General features: G+C 41.7%; 2 long non-coding RNA genes across 2 annotated transcripts; one reads left to right on the plus strand and one right to left on the minus strand.

The window, feature by feature from the left end:
* The first annotated feature begins 12,249 nt into the window (after positions 1-12,249).
* LOC310657465 lies at positions 12,250-14,667 on the plus strand. The gene is made up of 2 exons (XR_014501798.1): positions 12,250-12,352; positions 14,375-14,667. It is a non-coding gene; the product is annotated as an uncharacterized lncRNA (long non-coding RNA).
* LOC310657464 lies at positions 14,286-16,663 on the minus strand. Its single transcript, XR_014501797.1, has 2 exons — positions 16,295-16,663; positions 14,286-14,745 (listed from the first exon to the last, which is right to left on the minus strand). It is a non-coding gene; the product is annotated as an uncharacterized lncRNA (long non-coding RNA).
* Between the last annotated feature and the right edge of the window lie 7,431 nt (positions 16,664-24,094).

A 24,094-nucleotide genomic window follows, 5' to 3' on the forward strand; every position in this document is an offset into this window, starting at 1 on the left:
GGTGGCTAACACCCCAGAGGACAGGATCACACTTCAAAACGACCTTGACAGATTAGAGAACTGGGCCAAAACAAACAAGATGAATTTTAACAGGGAGAAATGTAAAGACTCCCTTGGGAGGTGGTGGACTCTCCTTCGTTGGGGGGTTTTAAGCAGAGGTTGGATGGCCATCTGTCATGGATGCTTTAGTTGAGATTCCTGCATTGCCGGGGGCTGGACTAGATGACCCTCGGGATCCCTTCCAACTCTACAATTCTATAATGTGGGAACTTTCAAGAGTACAGAAATTCAATTCCAGACTCACACCTCTTTCATACATTATGGCATCTTTTACAAAGCATCTGTGTTTTGCAATTCAAATGCAAGCTTTACTGTTCTTGAGTCTAAGCTTTATTGTTCAATTCTGCATGCCCTCAAGTTTGCCGGAATGATAAAGCTTTTCACATTTGTTAGCACTGCTCTTAGTATTATCTGCTTACATTGTTTCCATAGCAGGTTCATCTATAAGACAAACAGAGAAAGCTGTTTGCTCCTGTGATCATTATATATGCTTTACGTAGGCCAGTGATTAATGCAGAGTATGATATCTCGACTTACTAATCAATCCTAAATCAGGAGAAACATTCAGATTTTTTGACTCACACGGGTAGAGACATCTTAACCTTGTTTCTGAGGTCATCCTGTTCCTTTCTCTAGTGGAAGGACAGAATACAGCTGTTAAGTATGGAAGGCTTGGAGGCACAGTTTCCTACAGAAAACAAAATATGTTAACACAAACTCAGAAGACAGCAACTGAAATTAAGAACAAGACGTGTCTCAGTCTCTGCAGCTTCTAGCATCAGCCCAACTCACAAATACAACTTTCAGATGCACAGCCCTCCTTGCCCTATTCCTCTTAGGATGATGTGACATTCATCCAGGTGAGGTGGGAAAAGGCCAGCCCATTTGTCTCCAGGGCAACCTCTTTGGACTTACAATTTGCAGTACTTAACTGGTTAGTCAAAGCCATTACCTTAACAAAGGAACTGGTTTTGCTCTCTGACCTTCTGGATATTGTTTCCGAATCCCCAGACTCATAACAATATAATTTAAAACAATAGTTTTGTATTACGCGTATGAGCCTTGACCTCATTATCTCCCCACTTCTCTCTGGCTTGGCTACAAATCATTTTCTTCTATTTTTGCTAGTCACTGGGCTTGTTTGTTTTGCTGTGTCTGAACCAGGACAAACTGTGGTCAGTTAACTAAGGATTTGCCCAAACCAACAGACTTTGAACCATGGTTAATGGTCTTGGCTTGTTGGGAAAGATCAACTATGGTGAATGCTAACCACCATTTCTGATTCAGAAACAAACTGTAGTTAGTTGAAATCAAAAGCACAGGCTTCCATCTCTTCTTTGTGACTGCACTGGTTATACTGCTCTGCTTATTGGTTTCAGTTGTGTTCTTTATCCATGCAGCAAATAAAGAAGCCAGTTTGTTTGCCTGCATTTATTTTGCACTTATTATGTTGAGTAGAGCAGGGCTAGGTACTTCTTGCTGATGGTATAGACAACTAGGGGTGGTTGGCTTTTGCTGCCCAACTCCCCAAGGGACCAAGTCCCCTAAATCCATGATCAGTCAGAGATGAATGGATGGAGGCAGGATGCAGTGAAAGCCATGCAGATCTTTATTTTTCTGTTGCAGTAGAGTTCCCTCCCCTCCTGGCAAGGAGGCGAGAGAGACCCAGAACCAAGAAGAAACATCTCTTTTAAGGGGTTGGCTTGGAGAAGGAGGAGATCCCCTCTACAAAGGCCAGAAATTACATCACACATAAGGTGGGGTTACTGCAGCTCAGGCAAACCAAGGTGTGATGTTCCTGAGGATTTAGCAAGTTTTACATAGTTCCATGCACAGTTTACACAAAACATTAGCATTTGATAAGACAAGCAGGATGCCCATCAGACATCCCTCAATGCAGAGCATCTGGGCAAACAATGACAATTAATACCAAGGAGGGTCATAGATATGGGAGAGGAATCCCTTCGGGAACTTGCCCTGATTGCTGTTCTCAGGCACCGTTTATATACTTGTGTATGTGTGTTTACCCTGTGCAATTATCAACATTTATTTTATATTTGAGACCTTTAACACTGAAAAGGTGCATTGTGAACTTACCATTCAGAAAGTTTTCTTGCAAGTTTATCAAGCATTTTTGTACATTCATGAAAGGAAGTCTTTTATGCAGTAAATATTTTACAAAATTAAGCACTCAATCTCTTTGACTTGAACAAGAAAGTTATGCAGAGTGTTTTCAGCCCCCTCTCCCTGGTTGCACTGTCATGTGCTTTCTAAACCTGGCTGTTGTTGCTTTGGCGTTTGTTATCGTGATACAATATTAAACCTGCGATTTTCTTTTCTTTTAGAAAACAAGGTTCACCCTAGTTTTGAACATCTTAGTTACAGCATGAACTATTTTTGTTATCACCTTTTGGATCCCCTTGGTATCATTAGCATCCTGTTTTCTTATGAAACAAAATATACGTCAGTCATAGTGCACACTATGTTTTCAGTTAACTTGACCTTGACGTAGCTCATTGTGTAAGTTAACACTCTCTCTGCATGGAGGAGGAAGCCATGATGGGGAAAGTGACTGCCTTTCACTTTCCCTGGCCTGGTCCTCATATGCTCTTCACCAGTGACTCCACCAGTGACTGGGAGGTGGTGATGGTGGGACTGGATGCACCTTCCCCATTCCAAATATGCCCCATTTTGAAATGTGGCAGCTACATGGCTGGATTGGAGGGGCCAGAAGCAGGTGTAAGGTCAAAAGCAAGCATGAGTCCCAATCCAAGGCAGCAGCCAGGTAAAGAAAGCAGGCGAGTAGGAGAGATAGACAGGTAAGCTGGTTTGGCTGCAAGAGCTGTCAAGCAGCTGCTGTGTCCCAATGAGCTTGGAGAGTCAGCAAATATTTTTCAGATTGCAAGGTCAGCTGATAACTTTGCAAACAGTTCTGATTGTTTTTAACAAAATAAGTAGCTTAAGCAAACGCGAGTGTGAACGGCTATTGTAGAGTAGCGTGAATGCTTCACCAAGGAAATTAAAATTGCAGAGCTTCTTGGCACATGTCAGTGTTAGGTATATACCTGCAACTCTCTGTTAAAGAGTATTCTGCATGACAAATCCAGCTTTACCCTACATAATATGCATATCAGCCTTCCACAGCACTTTAGGGCTTGCTAGTCAAAGCCAACCAAAAGAAATATTCACTTGAATACTTCTGTTTGAAACCACTTTGAGGTTTTTGAAGTAAATAAAATAAATCATGTATCAAGTCATTATGCCTATTCCTAACCATTTAATCAATGGCAGTGAGGTAAATGACGTGTGTGTGTGTGTGTGTGTGTGTGTGTGTGTTTCATTTCTACAGCCACTTTTCTATCAAAAAAAGATGCTCAAAGACAAAATAGAAAGAGACTATTACAACCCATTACTAACCGTAATGTAAAGCATTATACTAAGATAGGAATAATCAGCAATTAAAAGCAAGACTCAAATAATCTGTGCTTGATGAAATCATAAATAGAAAAACTTTACCTACCAATTGGAAACAGGAAAGGGAAGTTTCTTTTCAGGTCTCCTGGCAGGAAATTCCAAAATATAAGCACTCCTTCCTCCAACTTTCCTGAACAGTGCAACATTCCAAGAACTGTACTACTTAAGATATGGCATTAATTATGAGTTCTGTGTTCCCTTTTGGTAACCAAAGTTCAAATCAGAGTTCAATCAGTAAACATAAAAAGGAGCTTAAGTTTATATGCCCATTACTATATTTCCCCTCCCTCCCAATCTTAGTTGTTTTTTAGAGTATTGATTGATTGATTTTCAATTATACAAATTATTCAGCAAACCAACAGAAACTCTAAAACAGTTTTAATTATGGCATGAAAAAATAATAAAGAAACAGACTTTCAAAGTCCCTAAATGTTTGATTATGCCCAATGCATCTTGGAATTAAATTCTTTGGAATGAAAGTTGGGTTGTTGTTTTTTAAGGAAAAGTAGGATCAACTGAAGAAGGGTTGGGTGAATTCAGAAAAATGAAATGTGGATTTGATTAAGTCACACTTGTTTTGATTATAAGCTATAGAAAACATTGAACTACAGTGGTTGTTTTAGAGAAAAGTCAATCCTGAAATACTGTTCATGGGAGGAGTGGGGAAATTATGCTTATATTTACTTCTGCAATACAGTTTAGGATATATATAATATATTGGAAAGCAGCTTGAAATAAAATAAAGTACGGATCCTTGTTCCCAGATCTGCGGCTCTAGGATGGCTTGTGAAGTAGACCAGGGGTCTAGAAATACCCTGCTTTTAACAGAACAATCTGGCTGCCCATTACTGGGGTGGAGGGGTGGGATAATGTTATACTGGCTTGATTTTCTTTGCTTAATCCAGCAAGTCTCCTGTGCTATTAAAGATTGCTAGCATTTCTCCTATGAGATTGTGCTTAAAAAATAAAAAGTGGCTGCTAGCAGGAAACGACGAGGAGGGAGGAACAGAAAACAGAGAGGGAAGTATCAGTTACCAGTGTCCCTGGCATGACATTTAAACAATGAAAGGGGTGGAGTGGTTGGCCCAAGTTTTCATAACACGCCAGACATCATTTGTGGTATTCAGTCCTCTGCTTTCTTTACGCTTGATCTGTTTTGGATTGTTTCTGAGCTACAGTCTGTGTAGAACGCCCTCCCTAGAACTTTGTTCGTGCTATAAAAGCTCTGTTTGTTTCCCTTGGAAGGTTAGTGCTTTGCAAGAATCTTCAAATTCCCGTCAAAATAGGTGAAATTTACCTTGTGTTATTATCTTTGTCCTTTACATGGACCATTCCAGACTCCTAACAGCACATCCGTGCTAGTAATATGTGGTCTCTGATGGTGTTCTCTATGGGCTCTAGGGAGGGACACGCAGAACTCCTTGAGAAATCCCACTGGCTGAGAAATCTCTGGGAAGTTGGCTTCAAGCACGAACCTCCAAATGCCCTTTGAAATTTCACTTCAGGAAATGATTAAGTGCCATTCCTTGTAGGTAAGAGGCCTAGACATCCTTCCTGCAAATCCATGATCAACATGTCCCATTCCAGAAATGTTTAACTCTTATTAGGAAGCCAGGGCACAGTTTCTTTCAGCACTTGCCCAATTGGAAAATTGCTGCAGCTGTGCCCCCACTCTCACCCGACCATCCTTTCTTACTCGAAAACTCAGAACTACTCTTATCCTGCTCAGCCGACTGGTTGTTTCTTAAATGCCTGGCTTGTGCGCACGTGTAGCTGTCTGATGTTGGCTTTTCTTTTGGTCTTTCTTGTACTGACATAATTTCTTCACTATAGCCAGCACAAAAATGAGGGATACCTGTTTTATTTCTTTTTCTTTTGGGGTCTGACTGGCACTTGCTTGGAAAATGCTAGAGTTCTCCTGTGATGACTTTATTGCTTTATTATGGCACGGAGAACCATTTTCACAAAAAGCTCAGGAAAGGTGCCGTATCAGAAGGAACAGTTCAAAACCAACTTTAGGTCACTCTTTGTAAAGAGTGCTGCTGTTTATATAAACACCAGGTTACCCACAATGATCAAGGGTCCAACAACCCATATTTTGGCTGGTGGAGCACCTCAATCTTATGTGCATGTATGTTGTATTGAATTACTCCCATGTAACTGTGCATAGGGTTACTTTTCTTTGTTGTCATTTTATACTCTGTCTGGGTTGGAAATGAAGAAGCAACTGTTGTGTCCCCCTCCACACCTCCCTGTCTGGACCTCAGCATGAACTGTGGCTGCCTCTGCAAGGAAATATCTCCCTCTTTGCTCAGGCAGCACTGAGAGAAGGTGCTGCAGGAGCAAACCACAAATGGCCTCTTTGTCAAGACAGCCACAAATGCTGGAGATCAGGGAAACCAGGGAGACTAGTGGCAGGGAAACAGCTTCGTGACATCTGCTTTTTCTTTCCCCCTAGAAAAAAGTGCATAGCAGGTAGAGATTGTGATATGATGCCCTGATGCACCAGTCCCATTGAATCCTGTGGGATTTACTTCCAAGTAAACCTGCATAGGAGCAGACTTCAACCAAATCTCTGCCTCCATCTCCTCTTCCTAGGCTGAAATATGCTCTTATCATAGTGTGGTTTCACACCCATAAGCACAATGCAACGTAAGAATGCTGCTTTCCCAGTCATGTGTTTCAAAGGACGTCACATAATGTAAATCAAAGAATCATCTGGGTCACCATGTATGACTAAACTTCGGCATTAAGCAACTGTTTCCCAGTTAGCAACGCCCAGACTGAAATGCTAAGGCGTTTGGTATGCTAATGTCATTTAATGAATCACTGAAGAGTTGATCCGTATCAACATATATTTACCTTAGCAGTGAGCCACTGGCTGACGACTGGATTGACAGAAGGATGCAATAAATTCCCGCATTACACTAAAATGAGTGTGATAACACATGAGTGACACATTCCTGCTATGACAAACATCCATGACAAGCCTAGAAGGAGCTGAAAGCAGAGGAAAGTTTTCTGAAAGTCGCTTTGATCTTTTACCCTCAAGCGACCATCTTGCAATTCTTTTGGCGTTTTGCCTGGATCACACAGCTAGCAACGTGAAGTCACTAATGCAAGCAGAAATGAGCAAGCTGGGTTTGGCAGGCTTAGAAGAGCCTGGTGCACGAATATCTGTGAACTGAGGGAAGAGGTGGGGTTTAGCAGGAGGGAAAACAGGCCAGGCATTATACCACATTCGTTACGAATGTTTGCATGGAAATTTGTTCCAAGGAAATTGAAAATAAAACATTAAGATGGAAAGGAAATAATTCTAATCAGAATATTTCACTGAAAAATGAGGGGGGAGGGAGGGAGAGAGCACTATCTTTATAACCTGTCTGTTTGGAAATATCTCAAGAACTTGTACATAGGATGCCATGAATTTCTGGGTACATTCTTTGTTCTGGCAGCTTAAGGACATTGTTAACAAGGAGTGTATGAGGAAAGCCAACCTGGTTCTGTCCAGATATTACAGACTACAATTCCCATCATGCCTGACCATTGGCCCTGCTGGCAGAATAGCTTGTAGCCTAAAACATCTGGAAGCCACCTGTATTTGTTACCTCTGGGAATGCAAATAGAATGAATAAATAAATTCTGTGCTAATCAGTATGTGCAGGAATTGGGCAAAGCCTCTTCCTCCTCCTTTCAATACTCATCGTACTATTGGTACCAAGCCCCAGCCGATTTGCTACATCCTCAAGTCTGCAATATAGGCTAGCGGGGACCAATGTGGAACTGAGGCTCTAGAGAGTATTGGTGTAAGATTAGTTGCAAAGTGAAGGCACTTCTGCCTCAATTAAATTGTTGTACTGTCTTTGAGAGCAGCTTTGCCAGGGCTTCTCTGCACTGAGCACAGCAGGGAGATGGGTGTTACCTGCTTTCTGCTCCTGCGTATTAAATGACTGGTGCCATTCATTTCTTTCAGGGCCAAACCAGAACCTGCCTATATTTATTAGTGTGGGATGGAAGTTAGCTTCCTATGCTAAAAGGAGCATATATTGCAGTGTCCCCTCTCTCCTGCCTGCTCCTGTTAGCATGAGAAGTTCACCATCACTCTCACTTTATGGCTGTAACATTTACTTGCATGAGAATAATCACATGAAGATCTGGTTGGACCACAGTGGAGATTTGGTTATGGTTAGAAGCACAGGCCACATTCTCTCTGTGTGTGCTGTCCCTGCCTCTCCCACCCAATCTAATTTTGAAAATTGCAACGCACAGCATTACATTTAAAGCACCCCACAAAGAATCCTGGGAACTATAGATTGCCCCTCACAGAGCTACAGTTCCCAGCATCCATAGCTGCAGTTTCCATTCTTTGGGGGTGGGGCAGCAGCAACATGTTTTAAATATATGTTGTGTCTGCAGCCTTTCTTGCTGTGCTTTAGTGAGCATCTGCAGTATTTCATTGCACTATTTAATGTTATTAGTACTTCCTTGTATTTGTCATTACAGAATCACACTCTTCCCAAAGTGTAAGACATGTGAGAACATGTGTCATCTTGCAGCATTGCAATGACAGGTAGCAGAAGGAGAGGTGGAGTTTCTGGGTCATGGAAAAGGCAGAGAGACAAAGGGAAATCTGAAGTTGGGGGGCCCTCTGTGAAGTCCAGTTAGTACCAGTTTTCCCACTAAGGTTCAGTTCCCACCATCTTTCTTGATCCAGTACCAGCAAATGAGCAGCTGTCGGTCAAGGAAGAGCTTTCACTGTGCTGGCCCTAGCAATGCTCCTGGGGTGTGTGGCAGGCACATTCCTGGGTGCGTAAAAGATTCAGGTCACAGCCCCATAAGAAACAAATCTGCGTAACATCTTAATGTACTAATTTATATGTCAGGGCATGTGTTGCCGTTCCCCCACCTACTAGAACAGAACAGTCTCTAAAACCAAAGGAACCATAATCTTCAGACCACAAAATGACTGAAACACCTCCCTACCTCCCCCCTCCCACTTCAGATGGTTATGTATATTAGCTCACTTACTCCAAAGCGGAGTAATCCAGCCCTGCTCTGTTAGGTGGGCCTCCTGTACATTCTGCAGAATGAGGCATCGTCTTGAAGCCTTGCGCTGATGGCACCATGAGATAGGGGCACAATAATACTAAAAATGAAATTGTGCGCTACGTCTATCAATTTCCATTGTCTGAATTTCTCATTTTTCAATTTTTTCAATGAGTTTTCCACATTTCTGCAACCATTTGCATTTTTAAAATTAAAAAAAACAGATTGTGACTATTAATCAGTATTTTACTGTGATTTTCTCCTAATAAACAATTTTTGCATAGCAATTTCCCTGGCTAATACAATGCATTTTGTATGTTCTTTTCACCAATTTATGCATTTTTATGGCCATTTTAATATATGCATTTTTGACTGGAAAACTGAAAAGTGTGAGTTTTTAAGGGGTGCTTGTGCTTTGGTTGGCATATTGTTTCGAAAAGTTTTTTTTGCTCTATAGGACACACTTTTTCCCCTCCAAAAATGAAGGAGAAATGTGTGTGCGTCCTATAGAGCGAATCCAAGCTGCGCGGCTAAGCCCAAAGCCAGAAGAGGGAGACGGAGCGCTGCTCCCCGACTTGGTCTTTGAGGCTGGTGGTGGGGGAAGCAGCATTCCCCCCACCGCCAGCCCCACAAGCTCGGGGGGCAGCGGGAAGGCGGCGCACCGCCTTTGCGCTGCTCCCCGACCTGGTCTTTGGGGCTGGCGGTGGGGAAAAGCAGCGCTTCCCCCCACCAGCCCCAAAGAGCAGGTCAAAAGGAACCCAAAGCCTCCGGAGCCCAGCGGGAACTCCCGCTTCGGGGGAACGCACCTTGAACGCACAGAACGCACCTTGTTTTAGAGGGGGAGAACAAGGAAAAAAATCTTTCCTCAGCAGCTTCATCAGCTTCTTCATCATCTTTTTGAAAAAAAAAAAAGCTGTAACGGGGTGATGGAGATGTGAGTTGTTATGCAGTGATGACAATACTCTGCAACAGTTTTCCTCCAAGGACATGTAGCTATAATGATGTAAAAATGAATGAATGGTCAGAGGAAATGTCCCCTTGCTGTACACAGAGGACATCTCTTGGCATTGATGTTAAGAAGGAGCTGCAAGTGCCATGGAAGTTCAAGTCCAGCCCCACCTACATATTAAAAGAACAGCAGAAGGTTTGGGGAATCTGAGAATCATTTCACGCATTATACAGCACCAAACTTGAGTTTGCCACCAAATGTACCCTCAACCGGAAGCCACACTGTTTTCAAAGACCTGTCTGCATTTATAGGTGTACACCTTTAAAAATAAAAAAATAAAACAGTGTGCCTAAATGCCTACGCACATTGCATTCTGATAAGTATCTACATGTTGTCCAAAAAATATTCAGCCCTATAATGTTATAAGAAACTGTATATATGTATGTACAGTATATGCATGCGTTTAGTGTGTCTGTGTATGTCTCTCTGTGTGTATACAGAGAGAGATCACTGTACAATGAGCAAGAGACACTTCATTGGACTTGTGCTGGCTGGCCAATAGGTTTGTAAAAATCCAACATATCTTAGAGGGGATGAAATCAAGGAGAGCACAAGCCTTGCTAGATTACTTTGTTGTTGCTGCTGCTTGCGGTTTAAAAGTGCTGCTTTATCATCTCTAAAACAAAGGCTGCCTCAAGCCATTACCCAAAAGCGTGACAAGCCAGATTTGACAACTAAAATTACAGCTTAAGTGGATAACACCACAGATCCTGATTCTCAAAAAAGAAAACAAACTTCCAGAAGCCCATTTATTTCCCTGTGCCTTGAAAGAGCTCCCTTCTCTTCTTCAGCCTCAATTCCCTTTCTTCCTCACAAATTATTGTCTTTTCAATTAGCTTGCAGGGCAGTGCTAGGCTTGTCTGTTCAGAAGTCCAGTGGGACGTCCTCCTAGGTATGTTTGTGTAGGATTGCCGCCTTAGATGAAGCCTCACCTAAACTCCTTCTTCCCATCACCACCGCCAAGAAAGCCCAGCCTCAATTTCAAGGCTTCACAATAACCACATGGCTCTTTCAGATTCACAGACAGCTCTCTTTCCTCTTCTCTGTACATAACAGAGTCGCCCCCCCCCCAAAAAAAAAACATGTTGAGCAGCCATCACCACCTTTTCTAGCTGACAAAGAGACAGTGGAGAAAGAGGGGGGCTTGTTGCCCTTCCTTTCCTGCCACCCCACACATAGGGAAAAGCTGTGTCCCCCAGATGCCTCTGGAATAAATTGCTCAGCACCTCAGAGAAGAAAAGGGTCTGAGGCGTCTTGAGGCAAAATGGGAAGGTGCTGCCCCTCCTTCGTGAAATATCTTGCTGAAGCCACTTCTGCTTCTCCTTTCTTCTCCAGCAGCAGCAGCAGCAGGCAGGGGATTCTGCTTCAGTCCTTCCTAGTGGAAGGGGGGCAGGAAAAGCCTTCACTCTCCCTGCAAATGCCCACTTGCTGTGCTGGGCCACTGAGGAGGTCCTCCAGGCCATGAAGTTGGATAACAGAGTGTGAGACCTACCCCACCAGACATTCAGAGCACTGCTCCAAACACCTGAGGCCATTAGACCAGCCCTGTCTCTGAACGTGTGAATGTGCAAGGGGTGAGGGAGGAGACTGACTGAGAGCAGTGACATGCTGCGGTATGCATGCAGCAGCCCCGCTAAGCACACATGACTTTTTCAGGCAGAGGACGGAATGGATGTTAGCCACTACCACCCGCCGCTCTCTCTCCTCCCATCCCTTTCTATGACAGAAGGTATTCCACAGGGGACTTTGTTCAGGAACAGGCCACAGAGGGGGATTTCATTTGGCATTTGTATGACTTCATCCATATGACTGTGTTCCAAAATACATTACCATTATTTAGGCACACAATATGGTATGCAAGCATGTGAGTTGTCTAGAACTCTTATGAAGACTGGATGGCAGGAGAAAAGAAAACATGAAGGCAGGGAGGAGGGAGAAAGGGGCTTTTGTTGATGCTACCTGAGTCTGCATCTGGGAAGAGTCTTAAGAGGAAGTGTGGGAGAAAGTAGCAGACTATCAAAGGCTTTTTCAGGTGTTTTTCAGGTTTCAGGTTACATCCAGACTTTCTGGGAAGAAGACACATAATGATTGATCCCTCAGCTCTACAAATGCAACCACAAGCTGTTACGCACTTCTGTCTCTGTTCTTAGACAAGACACACTGGTTCCGCGGGTGGGTGCAGAAAGGAAAGAAAGAAAATACTATGCAGTCATTACATAGAGGTAAAGTTTCATTTTGGGCAGTACACTAGGTTTAAAACAAAATCAATAGGAGCCCAACGGGCAGCTTTATTTATCAATTCAATGACATGTTCCCTCAGAGAATAAAGTCCTTTCTTCAGGTAGTATAAAACCCTCCTCCTCCAGCTTAGGATCCCACTGTTGTGCACCTAAATTCTGTATTTTCAAAGCCACGCAAAAAGCAAGGTAGCTGTATCGACTCTGAGCTCCATATTAAGGCAATACCTGGATTAGGCCCACCAAAATGCGACAAAATAGTGGGTAAACTTTCAAGTTGCCTAGAACTCTTCATCAGGGTAGATGAAGAGAAGGGGAGCAGCGGTCCACTACCAGTCACAAAGCTGTGCAATTGGTGGGAGAGGAGTTGGTCACACTGTTTTATCCTTTTTAGTTGCATGGGCCGTACTCTGTTTTGCATGTAGTCATCCGAGAAAGAGGTGTGGATGGAATTCACAGAACAATCCTACTTGTATATGTCTACTTAGAAGCAAGTCTCACTGAGTTCAATGAGCCTCACTCCCAGGTGAAGTCATTTCCATAATTTCTCAGGTGGTCTCTAATCTTTTTTCAAATTATTTTTAAAAAGCAGGGAGCCACAATACATTTCTCAAAGCACTCACCCTGTTATTTGTAAACCTATAAAGCAGTGTGTGTATGCGCGCACGAGTTGTGCATTGCCCTAGGGTTATAAAAAGTGAGTGCCCTAGGGTTATAAAAAGCATGGCCATTTTTATTTGTGAAAGCTCAAAGATCTCCCCTTTTGATACCTCTTTCAGTCGCATCAAGGCAGAAATATCAGAAACATTCAATTAAAAACAACAACTGTACCTGCATCTGTTTCCCACCCACAGATCACCTCCCCACCAACCTCTCAAAAAAAGAGATTCGTGAACCGAAAATTCAATTTAAGTTGCTGAGAGTGAGGAGATTTTTACACTTCTCCCGCAATCTTTTCTCCCCATATATTATCTGCTTCCAAAACAGAGCTGGCATATAGCAGTGGCTACAGCTGCAATCCTAACCTTGCTTACCTGGGAGTAAGCCCCATTGAATTCAGTAGGACTTACATCTGAGTAGATGTGGTTAGCATGCACTGTAACGGAGACTGAGCTGTAAACCAGAAATCTCTGGATTTATTTTTATTTATTTTAAAATAGTTGTACGCCACCTTTATACTGTCTCAAGGCATACATAAAGCAATAAGATACAATGCAATGCCATGGCAATTATTAATAGAGCAGTGATAGCAAAACAAAGCTTCAGCCTCAGTGCCAACTCTCTGAGATTCCACAATATCTAATAATCATATTAATATTAATAATAATTTATTATTTGTATCCTGCCCATCTGGCTGGGTTTCCCCAGCCACTCTGGGCGGCTTCCAACAAAAATTAAATGAGCACCCCTGGCCTTCCAGTGCAAAAAAGAGAGCTTTTAAGCTCTCCACCTTGCTTGGGGGACAAGGCTTGCTTGGCTCATGGGTTCTAGGAGTACTAGAATTTTCTCTACCTCCCACTCACCCACTAGCTGTGGGGCGGCTCCAGGTGGAACCCCTGGAACTGAACCCCTGTGTAAGATGAGACTGTACTGTATGAAGAAATGTTGTTGCTTGTTCTCCGACTGTTGAACCCTGAAGCAAAAGGATCATAAAAGAGACTCAGAGGAGAGACCGGAGAGTCCTCTGATCTTGAGGACAGGCTGCCATGGTTGCAGACAGTCCTTCAAATAAATATGTCACAAACCATTTAAAGCTTTAAAGAGCCATAAACATTAATATGGGATTGGAAATGCACCAGCAACCCAGAAGGAAAAATACAAAGAAAAGCTGGTAAAACTACTTCTGGCACCAGGAACACGAACTGGGATGTAGTTGCTTCAGGCATATGGCTCCAGCTCAGCTCAGCTCCAAATATATGGGGGGGGGGCGTTCCCCACTTGCAAATGTTTACCTCTTGTCCCATATTCTGTGGTGCTACTGACATTTGATCCCCCACAGCCAGCAGCAAGTAGATGAGACAGTTGAGATAGCAACAGTGATATTTATTTTTACATTTCTATATCATTTAATGCCAAACTATGCTTCTAAGCAGTTTACAAGGATAACTACCAACAACACAAACGTTAAACTATAAACATCCATAATTAAAATACAAAATAAACCAATCGCATTAAAGCAAGACAACAATTAAAAGAGGAGATCTATTAACTGTAGCAGTATAGTAACTATTTGTTTGCATGTTCTAAGGACTGCATTATGAGATAGAGAGGTGAACATGCCCCTCCTGAAAAAGAAACCCAGGTTGAGGGGGACCACTGAACTAGCCATTTCTGAAAAGCACCTTCTCCCTCATCAATTTAGTTACAACAGTTGTTGGCCCAAATATATCCACATACCGTATTTTTCCATGTATAAGACAATATATTTTCCCCTGAGGCAAAACTTTTGTTGCGGTCCAAAAAAAATAATCCATCGTCTTATACATGCGGGCGTCTTATACATGGAAAAATATGGTAGTTTCCACTAATGACTGCTCTTATTTCTCAGACTTTGGAATGAAGCAGAGAACAAATTCATGGTGACAGTTTGCTAACATGCAGCTCAAGTTTTGGACAGAATAAAGAAGAAGAAAAGCTGCTGTTTCTCTTCTCTTCCACATCACAATTTCTTAGCATAGATGGTATAAATAAATACTCTTCAGAGCACTCATTCTATAATAGACAGCTGCAAGACAATTTTCTCTTTTTGACACATGCCCTGAGCAAAGATGTTCAGGAAATGAAGGTAGGGCTGCTGCCGTGATGTATAACATCATTGTTTTGACCTCAAGATAAAAAGAGGAGAGATAACAAAGGCTTGCCACTCAACAGGATACACAAACACAGAGAGCCACAGCATTCTGGATTTTATGCAAGAAGCTTTGAGAAAGAAAGAAAAAAAATCTTTTGTCAATATCACTTTATACTTCAATAAGTCCCATTCAACAACTCAGGATATTAAAATCAGTCATTTTAATGGGAAAACAAACAGACTATTTCTCAAGTGCATGTACTTCTGAGTCATTACCAACATGAATGCTTTGGAAGATGCCCTATTCGTTATTGTGGGAAGATGAGTTGGTTTTCAATGTCAAATCTCTCTAAAGCCTCTTTACATATAGGACAATTCATCTTGTATTATATAAAATTCCACCTGGGATGTCTGCTAGGTTGTCACCCATTTAAAACTGGGTTCCCACCCACATACACTGTGTCATACAATGTAGAAGACTATTGCTCTGGTGTGGAGGTGGCATTAAGAAGGCTGCTGATATACATTTGTTGTTGCTGGCATATGCCTGCCTCAGAAGACAACAGAGGTGTGCGCCTTGAAAATGAATATTAAACAAGAGGCCAAGAACACCACAGTGCAGACAATTATTCATAGCTGTTAGGTCTTTTTTCCAATACACTGCATGAAATTGAATTACATCTGCAAGAAAGGCCTTAAACCTAGGGCTCAAATCTTGTTTTTAAATATATGTATGTATATGTATTGTTGGGATACTGCCAGGGAGACAAAGTCCATCATGACTCCACGTCGTCTCCGGACGTCCATCAATCTCCCGTAAACATGCAGTATCAGCAATTAGCGACACGAGCTCCAGAAATAGCTTGCCACATTCCAGAACCGATGCACACTCTTATCGGCAGATAATGCACAGTGAAAGATGCACTCAGGAGAGCATTATTTACAAGTTTATTTCTGCGTTGATCAGAACAAAGAAAAACATGACTGCCTGCTTCAGTGTTCCGGCAGAGAGAGAGAGGAAAACAAAGACACAACAGAAACATCCTGTGAAACAGGAAATACGCAGGCTGTGACACAAACATCCTGCTCCCTTTTAAGGTGGAACGGAAATATCCTAACATGTATACGTGTGTGTATGACTATTTCTATAATGCATAAGAAATATCTCTCTAATTGGTGTACATAAAAACTAATCAAATCAAAAGTATGAACTCCACAGTTGGATTTAATATTTTCATGTTGCTTTTCCAGTGACAAAGCTGAGTTCAATGCAGCTCACAGCAATAATAGAGCATTAAAAATTAGCGAACGTTTCCATCCACATAATTGTATCAGAAAACACAGTAGCTTTCAGACAAAATAGCCATGATCAAAATGATCACCCTCCCAAAACTAACCTATTTATTTCAAACTCTCTCAATCTGGATTCCCCCACCCCAACTCCAGAAGTGGCAGAAAAAACTACACTCATTTAATTTTACACACAAAAAGCCAAGAATAAGCCCCAAATACCTGCACCTCGCCTCCTCAGAAGGGGGGTGGAGAATCCCCAACATAGAATCATATTACATCGCCAACCAAGTACACCACATAATCCCGTATATCCTAGAAGACGTGACAAAACAATGGGTCCACTTAGAGAGAGACACCATTGAAAACATCCCCACAACAGCATACCCATTTCTCCAAAACAAACGAAAGAAAATCCCCACAACGCTGAACAGGTTCACACAGGGAAAAGTAGGCAAACTATCCCCGTCCCACTATTCCGACACACAGCACAAAACCTCCAGATAAAAACCTGGCAAGCCAAAGGCCTACACTGTCTAAAAGACTTCTACAAAAACAACAAGCCCATACCAACACAAGAAATACAAAACAAGCTAGGGAACACCCAAATACCTTGGCTAACACACCATCAACTACATGCCTTCTTAAACAATCCAGCAGTAAAATCAGCAGCCACTAGGCACTTGACCACCTTCGAAAACCTTGTACTGACAGCAGAGGGACACGGCAAGGGAATGGTATCCACAATATACAAAATACTGCTCCAAAATTCCACAACCCCTTTGACGCAATCAAAGAACAATGGGAGCATGAAATAGGCTATGAAATTAACCCCAGCCAATGGACTAGAATATTATCTAAACCTCCCTTTAAGTCCGTATCAGCCAAATTAAGGGAACTCACTCTTAAACTCACCTACAGGTGATACTTAACACCACAGAAACTGGCGCTGATATGCCCAGGAACCTCACCAAGATGTTGGAGAGGCTGTACCTCCACAGGCACATACCTCCACATGTGGTGGGGGTGCCCTAAAATCCAACCCTTCTGGACAGCAGTCCTACAAGAGATCTGCAAAATAACTAAACAGGTATTAGAGCTCACCCCAGAACTGACTCTACTGAACATCTTCCAAGATCGTAATGACCACTCACATTATACAGAGCTTATAACCCACCTGCTCTCAGCAGCCAGAAGCCTCATAGCCAGACACTGGAAAGACCCCTCAGGAGTAAACATGGACCAATGGTATCAACTTGTATGGGAAATGGCCTTACTAGAAAGCTAACCAACAAACTGAAACTGACACGGGGTCAAATAGAAAAGGACTCCTTCACCCCAGTATGGCTCCCCTTTATCACATACACAGCCAAACAAGACAACAACAAGAATCCACTGACAGCATATGAATCAATCTGGCTTAAGTGACCTAACAAGCTCTCCCCATCTCACAAATGCAAACAAACCCCACTGCAGCCAGCCACAGACAACCAACCGCATCCTGCCCCACAATACCTCTCACTATCAAGGAAATGTAATAAACGAATAGAAAGAGAACCTAACCAGTTGACGCCGACACAGAATCCCACACGTACACTATACTAAGGAATATAAGCCTCACAACAACACCCCTCCTCTCCCCCCTCTTCTACTCAACACTAATGTCTCACAACAAATGTAACTGATTTATAAGAAAGACTGTACAACTTGAGACAAGGCATGTACTTTTGTAAACCAAGAAACTCTTTCATAAAAATAAATTTAAAAGAAAAAATAAAACACAGTAGCATATCAATAAAGTAAAAACGAACAATTCTGTAAATAATGGGTGCAATATTGTGCAAATCTTTACTAATTCATGAAAAATGTATGAGAAATGGCTGCTGAGCACCAGCCTAGCGCCAGCTGACACAACTCCTCTGGGGAGAGGCCTTCTCACTGACGGCTCTGCCCACTTCCCCTTGTCCTGTACCTGGAAAGCAGAAGCCCAAGAACTTTTCTGCTGCCCAGTGCTTCCTAGGCGGTGCTTTGTTTGTCCTGTTGCTTCCCCCAGGAAAACCCACTCTTTGCAATTGAACAAACGTCAATCTGCAGAAAAAACAATTGATGTTGGTTCTGATTCCCAAAGGAAGTGTGGGCGAGTCCTGAGTGCAACAGAGCAATCCCAAGCAGTAGAAACATTCATAATTTCAGCCGCAAGGGAGGCAGGGCTGGTCTCCCTCAGCATCCTTGCAAACAAGAGCATAGTCCCCAGGAGCAACAGCTTTTGCCTTTTTAGCCACAAAGTCTGCACTTCATTTTTTTTTTTTATAAAAAGTTTCTTTATTATTATTTGTAATATTCTGAAATACTTTTAATGAGCTTCAGCAGTAGATTTGCCCTCATTTTTTTAAAAAACAGAATCTTGATATGGTGAAAAGGAGTTGCAGCTATATAAAGGGTTATCTCCTTGAAATATACTTTAAAAAGTAAACTCAATTTCTACCTGTAATCTACAGTTCAAGTGACCCCAAGTGCAGTGTAACTGACATGATTAAATTCAGCTCAATGGGATACAATCGGCTCATTTCCAAGTATTTCACCCTAGCTGTTTTGTTTGTTTGGCTGCACACAAGGAGTTCAAGCCCCATTCAGAAATATTAATGACATTTTGCTTGGAATGAAGTGATGCGAAGTGAATACTCCTCTCTAAGAAATTGGAAGGGAAGGCGTTTGTAAGAAGTTATGACAAGCAGTTTCTAAAGAGAGTAGAATTTCTGCACATTCCAAGTTCACCTTATAAGCACACCTTTCTTTGCGCATAACACAGTGCAATCTGTCCATGTCTACCCAGAATTAAGACAAACTAAGTTCAGTGGAGCTTACTCCAGTGTATAGGATTGCAGGCTAAACTAACTGATTATTTTTTGTTTGAAACTGTCCTGCCCTTTTATGAAGTCATCTGAAAATGAAAAGAGTGCAATTTAGACCCATGGATAAAGCATGGCAATGTAAAATATCACTGCCTTCTTCAATATTAGGTGAACATATCTATTCGAATTATAGTCTCAAACTTCCATTATAAGCATTCAAAATAAAATAAACTAGGAAAATCTAGATCTCAATGTCATGGAGCTCAATAGTAGGTATTTGGGAACAAAAGACTGACATCCTACTTGGAAGGTCTATGCAGTGGGGGAAACCATGCTAAACCCTCATATCAAACACTTTGTGGTTTCCTTTTACAATCAAGCAGTATATAAATTTTATGAAATAAATAAAATAAACACCAGACATGAAAATACTTGCAGAACATCACGATCTAGTCCCATGACCGTGGAGAAGACATAGCAGACTGCAATTGGGACAGAACGTGGCGTCAGTCTGTGGAATGGAAGGTTCTTAATCCATGCTTGAAACAGGCAAAGTAAACAGCATATAAGAAGCAACCGTTTTCCTCAAAGCTCTACACTGTTGCAAACTGATATGAGGTTTGCTTTTTATTCTCTGCAACAAGCAAAATAAGGATATAAAATTATAGATAATTGTAGATAACAAAATATGAAGCAAGTCGGCTTGAAGCAGCTATTGTTTAAATTTACACAACTGCTGCTCTTTGGTGCTCATAAAAATACATCATTTGTAGATAATTTACTATGGGCTTTCTAGTGGTAGTGATAAAAGGGACCATATAATTGCCTGTGAATTCTCTTACAAAGGTTTTGAAATCCCTCAGTCCTTGGGCTGAGGGGACCCAGTGTTGCCAATGATATACTTACAGCCCGTGGGATGTTCACAGACTCTTATTACCCTATTATTATATTACATTAAGCTGGCATTCTCACCTTTGCAAGTGCTTCAGTAAATTACATCCTTTATTTCCCCACAAGTAACTACAGTGCTTTATCCCATTTTATCTTTGCAACAAGCCTGGGAGGCCAATTAAACTGAATTACTGGCCCAGGTTTTATGGTTTAAGTGAAGATTTTGAATGCAGGTAACTCCAGTCCAAGTGTGGATTCACTGCAACCCACTAACTTTCTGAAAACTGTATTAACTGCAATACAACTTCTTATCTTAACTTGGTGCTGGTATTAAGACATATAATAGGCCTGCATAACGTATGACTCATCAGAATGATCACAGCCACATATGTCACCTTCCAGAGCATTCATAGGCCTCCAGCTTCACTGCCTGCCTGAAAACTGCAACATTAAAGGTATTATCAAGGACCAGGCAGACTGAAAATACAGTGCTACCTTGGTTCTAAACTCCTTGCTTCCCAAACACCAAAAACCCAGAAGTAAGGGTTCCGGTTTCTGAACGTTTTCAGAAGCCGAATGTCCAATGCAGTTGTCAGTTGTTGTTTCTGGGGCACCTGCACGAATCAGAAGCTGTGCCTTGGTTTTCGAACATTTCAGAAGTCAAATGGACTTCCGGAATGGATTAAGTTTGGCGCTTTTGTTTTTGCTATTGATTTTGCATTTTTGTTTTTGAGACTTTTTTGGTTAATTTGTTTTTGTGATTGTGTGGAACCCAGTTCAGCTACTGATGGATTGATTGTCTAACTGCAGAAATGGATAAAAGCCCCCCCATCCAAACAATGACTATCATCAGTGCAGGTAAGAAAAAAAATACTTTTATCATCTACAATGCTGCCTTATTTATTTTATAGTACAGTACATTGATTGCTTTCATTTTATGGCTCAATGATCTTGTTAGATAGTAAAATTCTTGTTAAATTGATGTTTTAGGGGTTGGTTTTAAAAGCCTGGAACGGATTAATCCGTTTTAAATTCCTTTCTATGGGAAAGTGTGCCTTGGTTTTGGAGCACTTTGGCTTTGGAACGGACTTCCGGAACAGATTAAATTTGAGAACCAAGGTACCACTGTACATATCTGATTGGTTGGGCTGTGTAAAGTTTTGTGGGTCAAACGTGTGAAGGCATTTGTAAAAGCCATCACTTTATGGTTTGAATACTAGTAGAGAAGAGATTTTATTAAGTTCACAGTAAAATAATGGATATACCTAACCTCAAACAATCTGAATTTTCCAACGCTGTTCTGCAACGAAGTAATGTGCACAAAAATATACTAGTGTGCATTGTTGATATAAATGCATATGTTAGTGAAAATAGCATACAGGAATACATTGTATTAGAGAAGGTAAAGGTAAAGGACCCCTGACAGTTAAGTCCAGTCACGAACAACTCTGGGGTTGTGGCACTTATCCCGCTTTACTGGCTGAGGGAGCTGGTGTTTGTCCACAGACAGTTTTTATGGGTCATGTGGCCAGTATGACTAAGCCGCTTCTGGCGAAACCAGAGCAGCGCATGGAAATGCCGTTTATCTTCCCACCGGAGATGTATCTATTTGTCTACTTGCACTGGCATGCTTTTGAACTGCTAGGTTGGCAGGAGCAGGGACTGAGCAACGGGAGCTCACTCCGTCACAGGGATTTGAACTACCGACCTTCCAATCAGAAAGCCCAAGAGGCTCAGTGGTTTAGATCACAGCGCCACCCTTGTATGAGGGAAAATGGCCTGCAAAAAGTCAAAATTAAGAACCGGCTATACAACAACAACAACTTCTTACAGATGAGAAAATAGATTCCTGACCATTGTTAAATACTTTGTTCTACAATATGAGCAGTAGTAGCATATTAAGTCACAGATGCCCTGCCTCTCTTGCATTCCACTTCCTTTTTGTGTGATGTAAAGTATCCCCTATATATGTACTTGGTTTGCCCCTTCAGTAATTGTCTTGCTAAATGCACCTACAGTAATGTGTTGTGATGTCATGTGATTGCCAACCATATGGAGCTTGGGAAGGGAAGAACACACAACTCCATGTTATCACAGCATAGAAGCAGCATTACTATACTTCTTCTGTTGCAAAAGATGAGATCTCTCACAGGAGCCAACGCCTAAGGGCTGATGTCCCTTCAGCCCCCCCCAAAAAAAAAATTTGAGGGGACAATGCTCCCCCAAAAGTTGATGGCCATTGGCATTCGAAGGGTGTGCATGCGCCACATATTTTGATCAATTGTGCAGGGCGGGGCTTACTTACACACACCCCTCAGTATTTTATTCAAGTTGGCACCCTTGTGAGACCTCAACGTAGAATGTCATTTTCAGGCCTTTGTTGACTCAGTAACCTGGTACACTTTCCATGCTTAAAGAAAAGTGCAGTAAGTTTCCCTTCTTCTTTTCATTGAATTCATTTTTTTTTAATTAACATTTAGGAAAAAGTGCAAACTAGCTACACCTATTTAGAACAACAACATCAACATTGTATCATGACTTAGTCAGTGAAGCCTCTGACACTCATTGGCTGAGCTGCTGTGATGACCTGAACAAGGGCAGATCTAGGGAACACAACTGCTGCAGTCACACTGGGCACAGAGCTTCTGAGCCGCCACAATTATGACATCCAAGAGAAGGTGGGGGGGGTGGATTTTGGCATCACATAGTGCACCACTGAAATTTGAGACGCTGCTGACCTGAAAAGTTCACAGAAATTAAAGTGCTCAGGGTACAAATCCATCAGGCAGCTGAGCTTCTCTGATGCACAATGTGGCTAATCTGTGGTCCTGCAGATGTTGGTGAACTCCCAACAGCTCCAGCCAGCAATGGTGAGGGATGATGGAAGCAGTAGTCCACCAACATCTGGAAGACCACAAGTTAGCTATCCTTGATGTTGTGGAAGGGGATGTTGTCAGTTTAGCTGGGATCAAAACTTCCCAAGGAAGCAATAGACAGCTGGCTATGGACCAGGAAGAAGGAAAGCTATGGAACAAGGAATTCAGAGCAAGGTATTTCGCCGCAAAATGAGAAATAGGAACTCAATGAAAAAGCAGTGAAGGAGGAAGCTTAAGGAATAGAGCAGAGAAAAGAGAAGACTAATAAACAGAAATGATAGAGGTTTAATTTCACATATTGATTTGACCCAATCAGCCAATTCCATAAGTCAAAGCACCAGAGACACATCCATACATAATTCTATGGAAAATACCTTTTAAATAGTCTTTGAATATGAAGGTTTTAGAACCACCCTACTGTTCTGCATATCCACTGTGAAGATATTCGGGTGAAGGTGGGCATATCTCAGTTAACAAGGTAACTTCTTGTTTATTATTCTCTGCAGTTAGCTTTGTTAATATCTTACTTAAACACACACACAATTAAATTGGGCTTTGAGCTTTCTTTCCTACCTCATTCTTTTCTGGTTCTCTGAGTAACCTAATTCCCCTAATGTGGTCACTTACCTACTAATTTTATCTGCTTCTTCTGCATTTCATTAGGTTATTTAACTCCATCTGGAAAGTCAGATTACTTGCTTATTTTGTATGGATGTATCTTGAAACAAAAACAAATCTTCTCAAATGCCCTGGGAACATTCTGGTTGAAGAGCAGATTAATTTATAAAAACATAATAAAAGGTAATGAAGAAAAGCTTTCCCTAGTCAGTCTTTTGGTTGTTCAACCTTTTTCTTCTACTGTACAGATTTTTAAAAAAATGGTATTGTGGTTCAGTGGTTGTAGAATCATCGAAGTGTGGAGTTCGAAGGGATCCTGAGGGTCATCTAGTCCAACCCTGTGCAATGCAGGAATCTCAACAGTAGATCATATAAGACAGATAGCCATCCAACCTCTGCTTCAAAACCTCCAAGGAGGGAGAGTCTACCACCTCTCATGGGAATCTGTTCCACTGATAAAAAGCTCATCCTGATGTTCAGGCAAAATAAGATGTGGAGTTAAATGAATCTATGTATTTAATGTGAAGATCTTTAAAAATCCACACAGCATTGCTGTGTTTGGGGGAGAGAGGAGATAATTATTAGAACCATAGCAAGCATGGAGAAAAAATTCACATTTCCTTCTCTGCTTAACTCCTGTGGGGGGGGGGGGATACACCACTTCTACCAGTATCTGAACATATTAAAATTAAAAAATATTAGCTAAAAGCTATTAAACTGGATAAAGGACAGAGTTGAAGTACTTCAGGAAGGGACAGCTAGATAGTTTGCAAAAATGCTCCTATCAGTAGATTCACTCCTCTAGTTTCATTCTAAAACAGAAGACAAAAGGTGATGACAGGGAGTATGAGTCTACGCTTCAGGTCACATACGCTTCAGGTTACAGACTCCACTAACCCAGAAATAGTGCTTCAGGTTAAGAACTTTGCTTCAGGATGAGAACAGAAATT

This window comes from Podarcis tiliguerta (assembly GCF_965153285.1).
Source record: "Podarcis tiliguerta genome assembly, chromosome: 9".
Classification (NCBI taxonomy): Eukaryota; Metazoa; Chordata; class Lepidosauria; order Squamata; family Lacertidae; genus Podarcis; species Podarcis tiliguerta.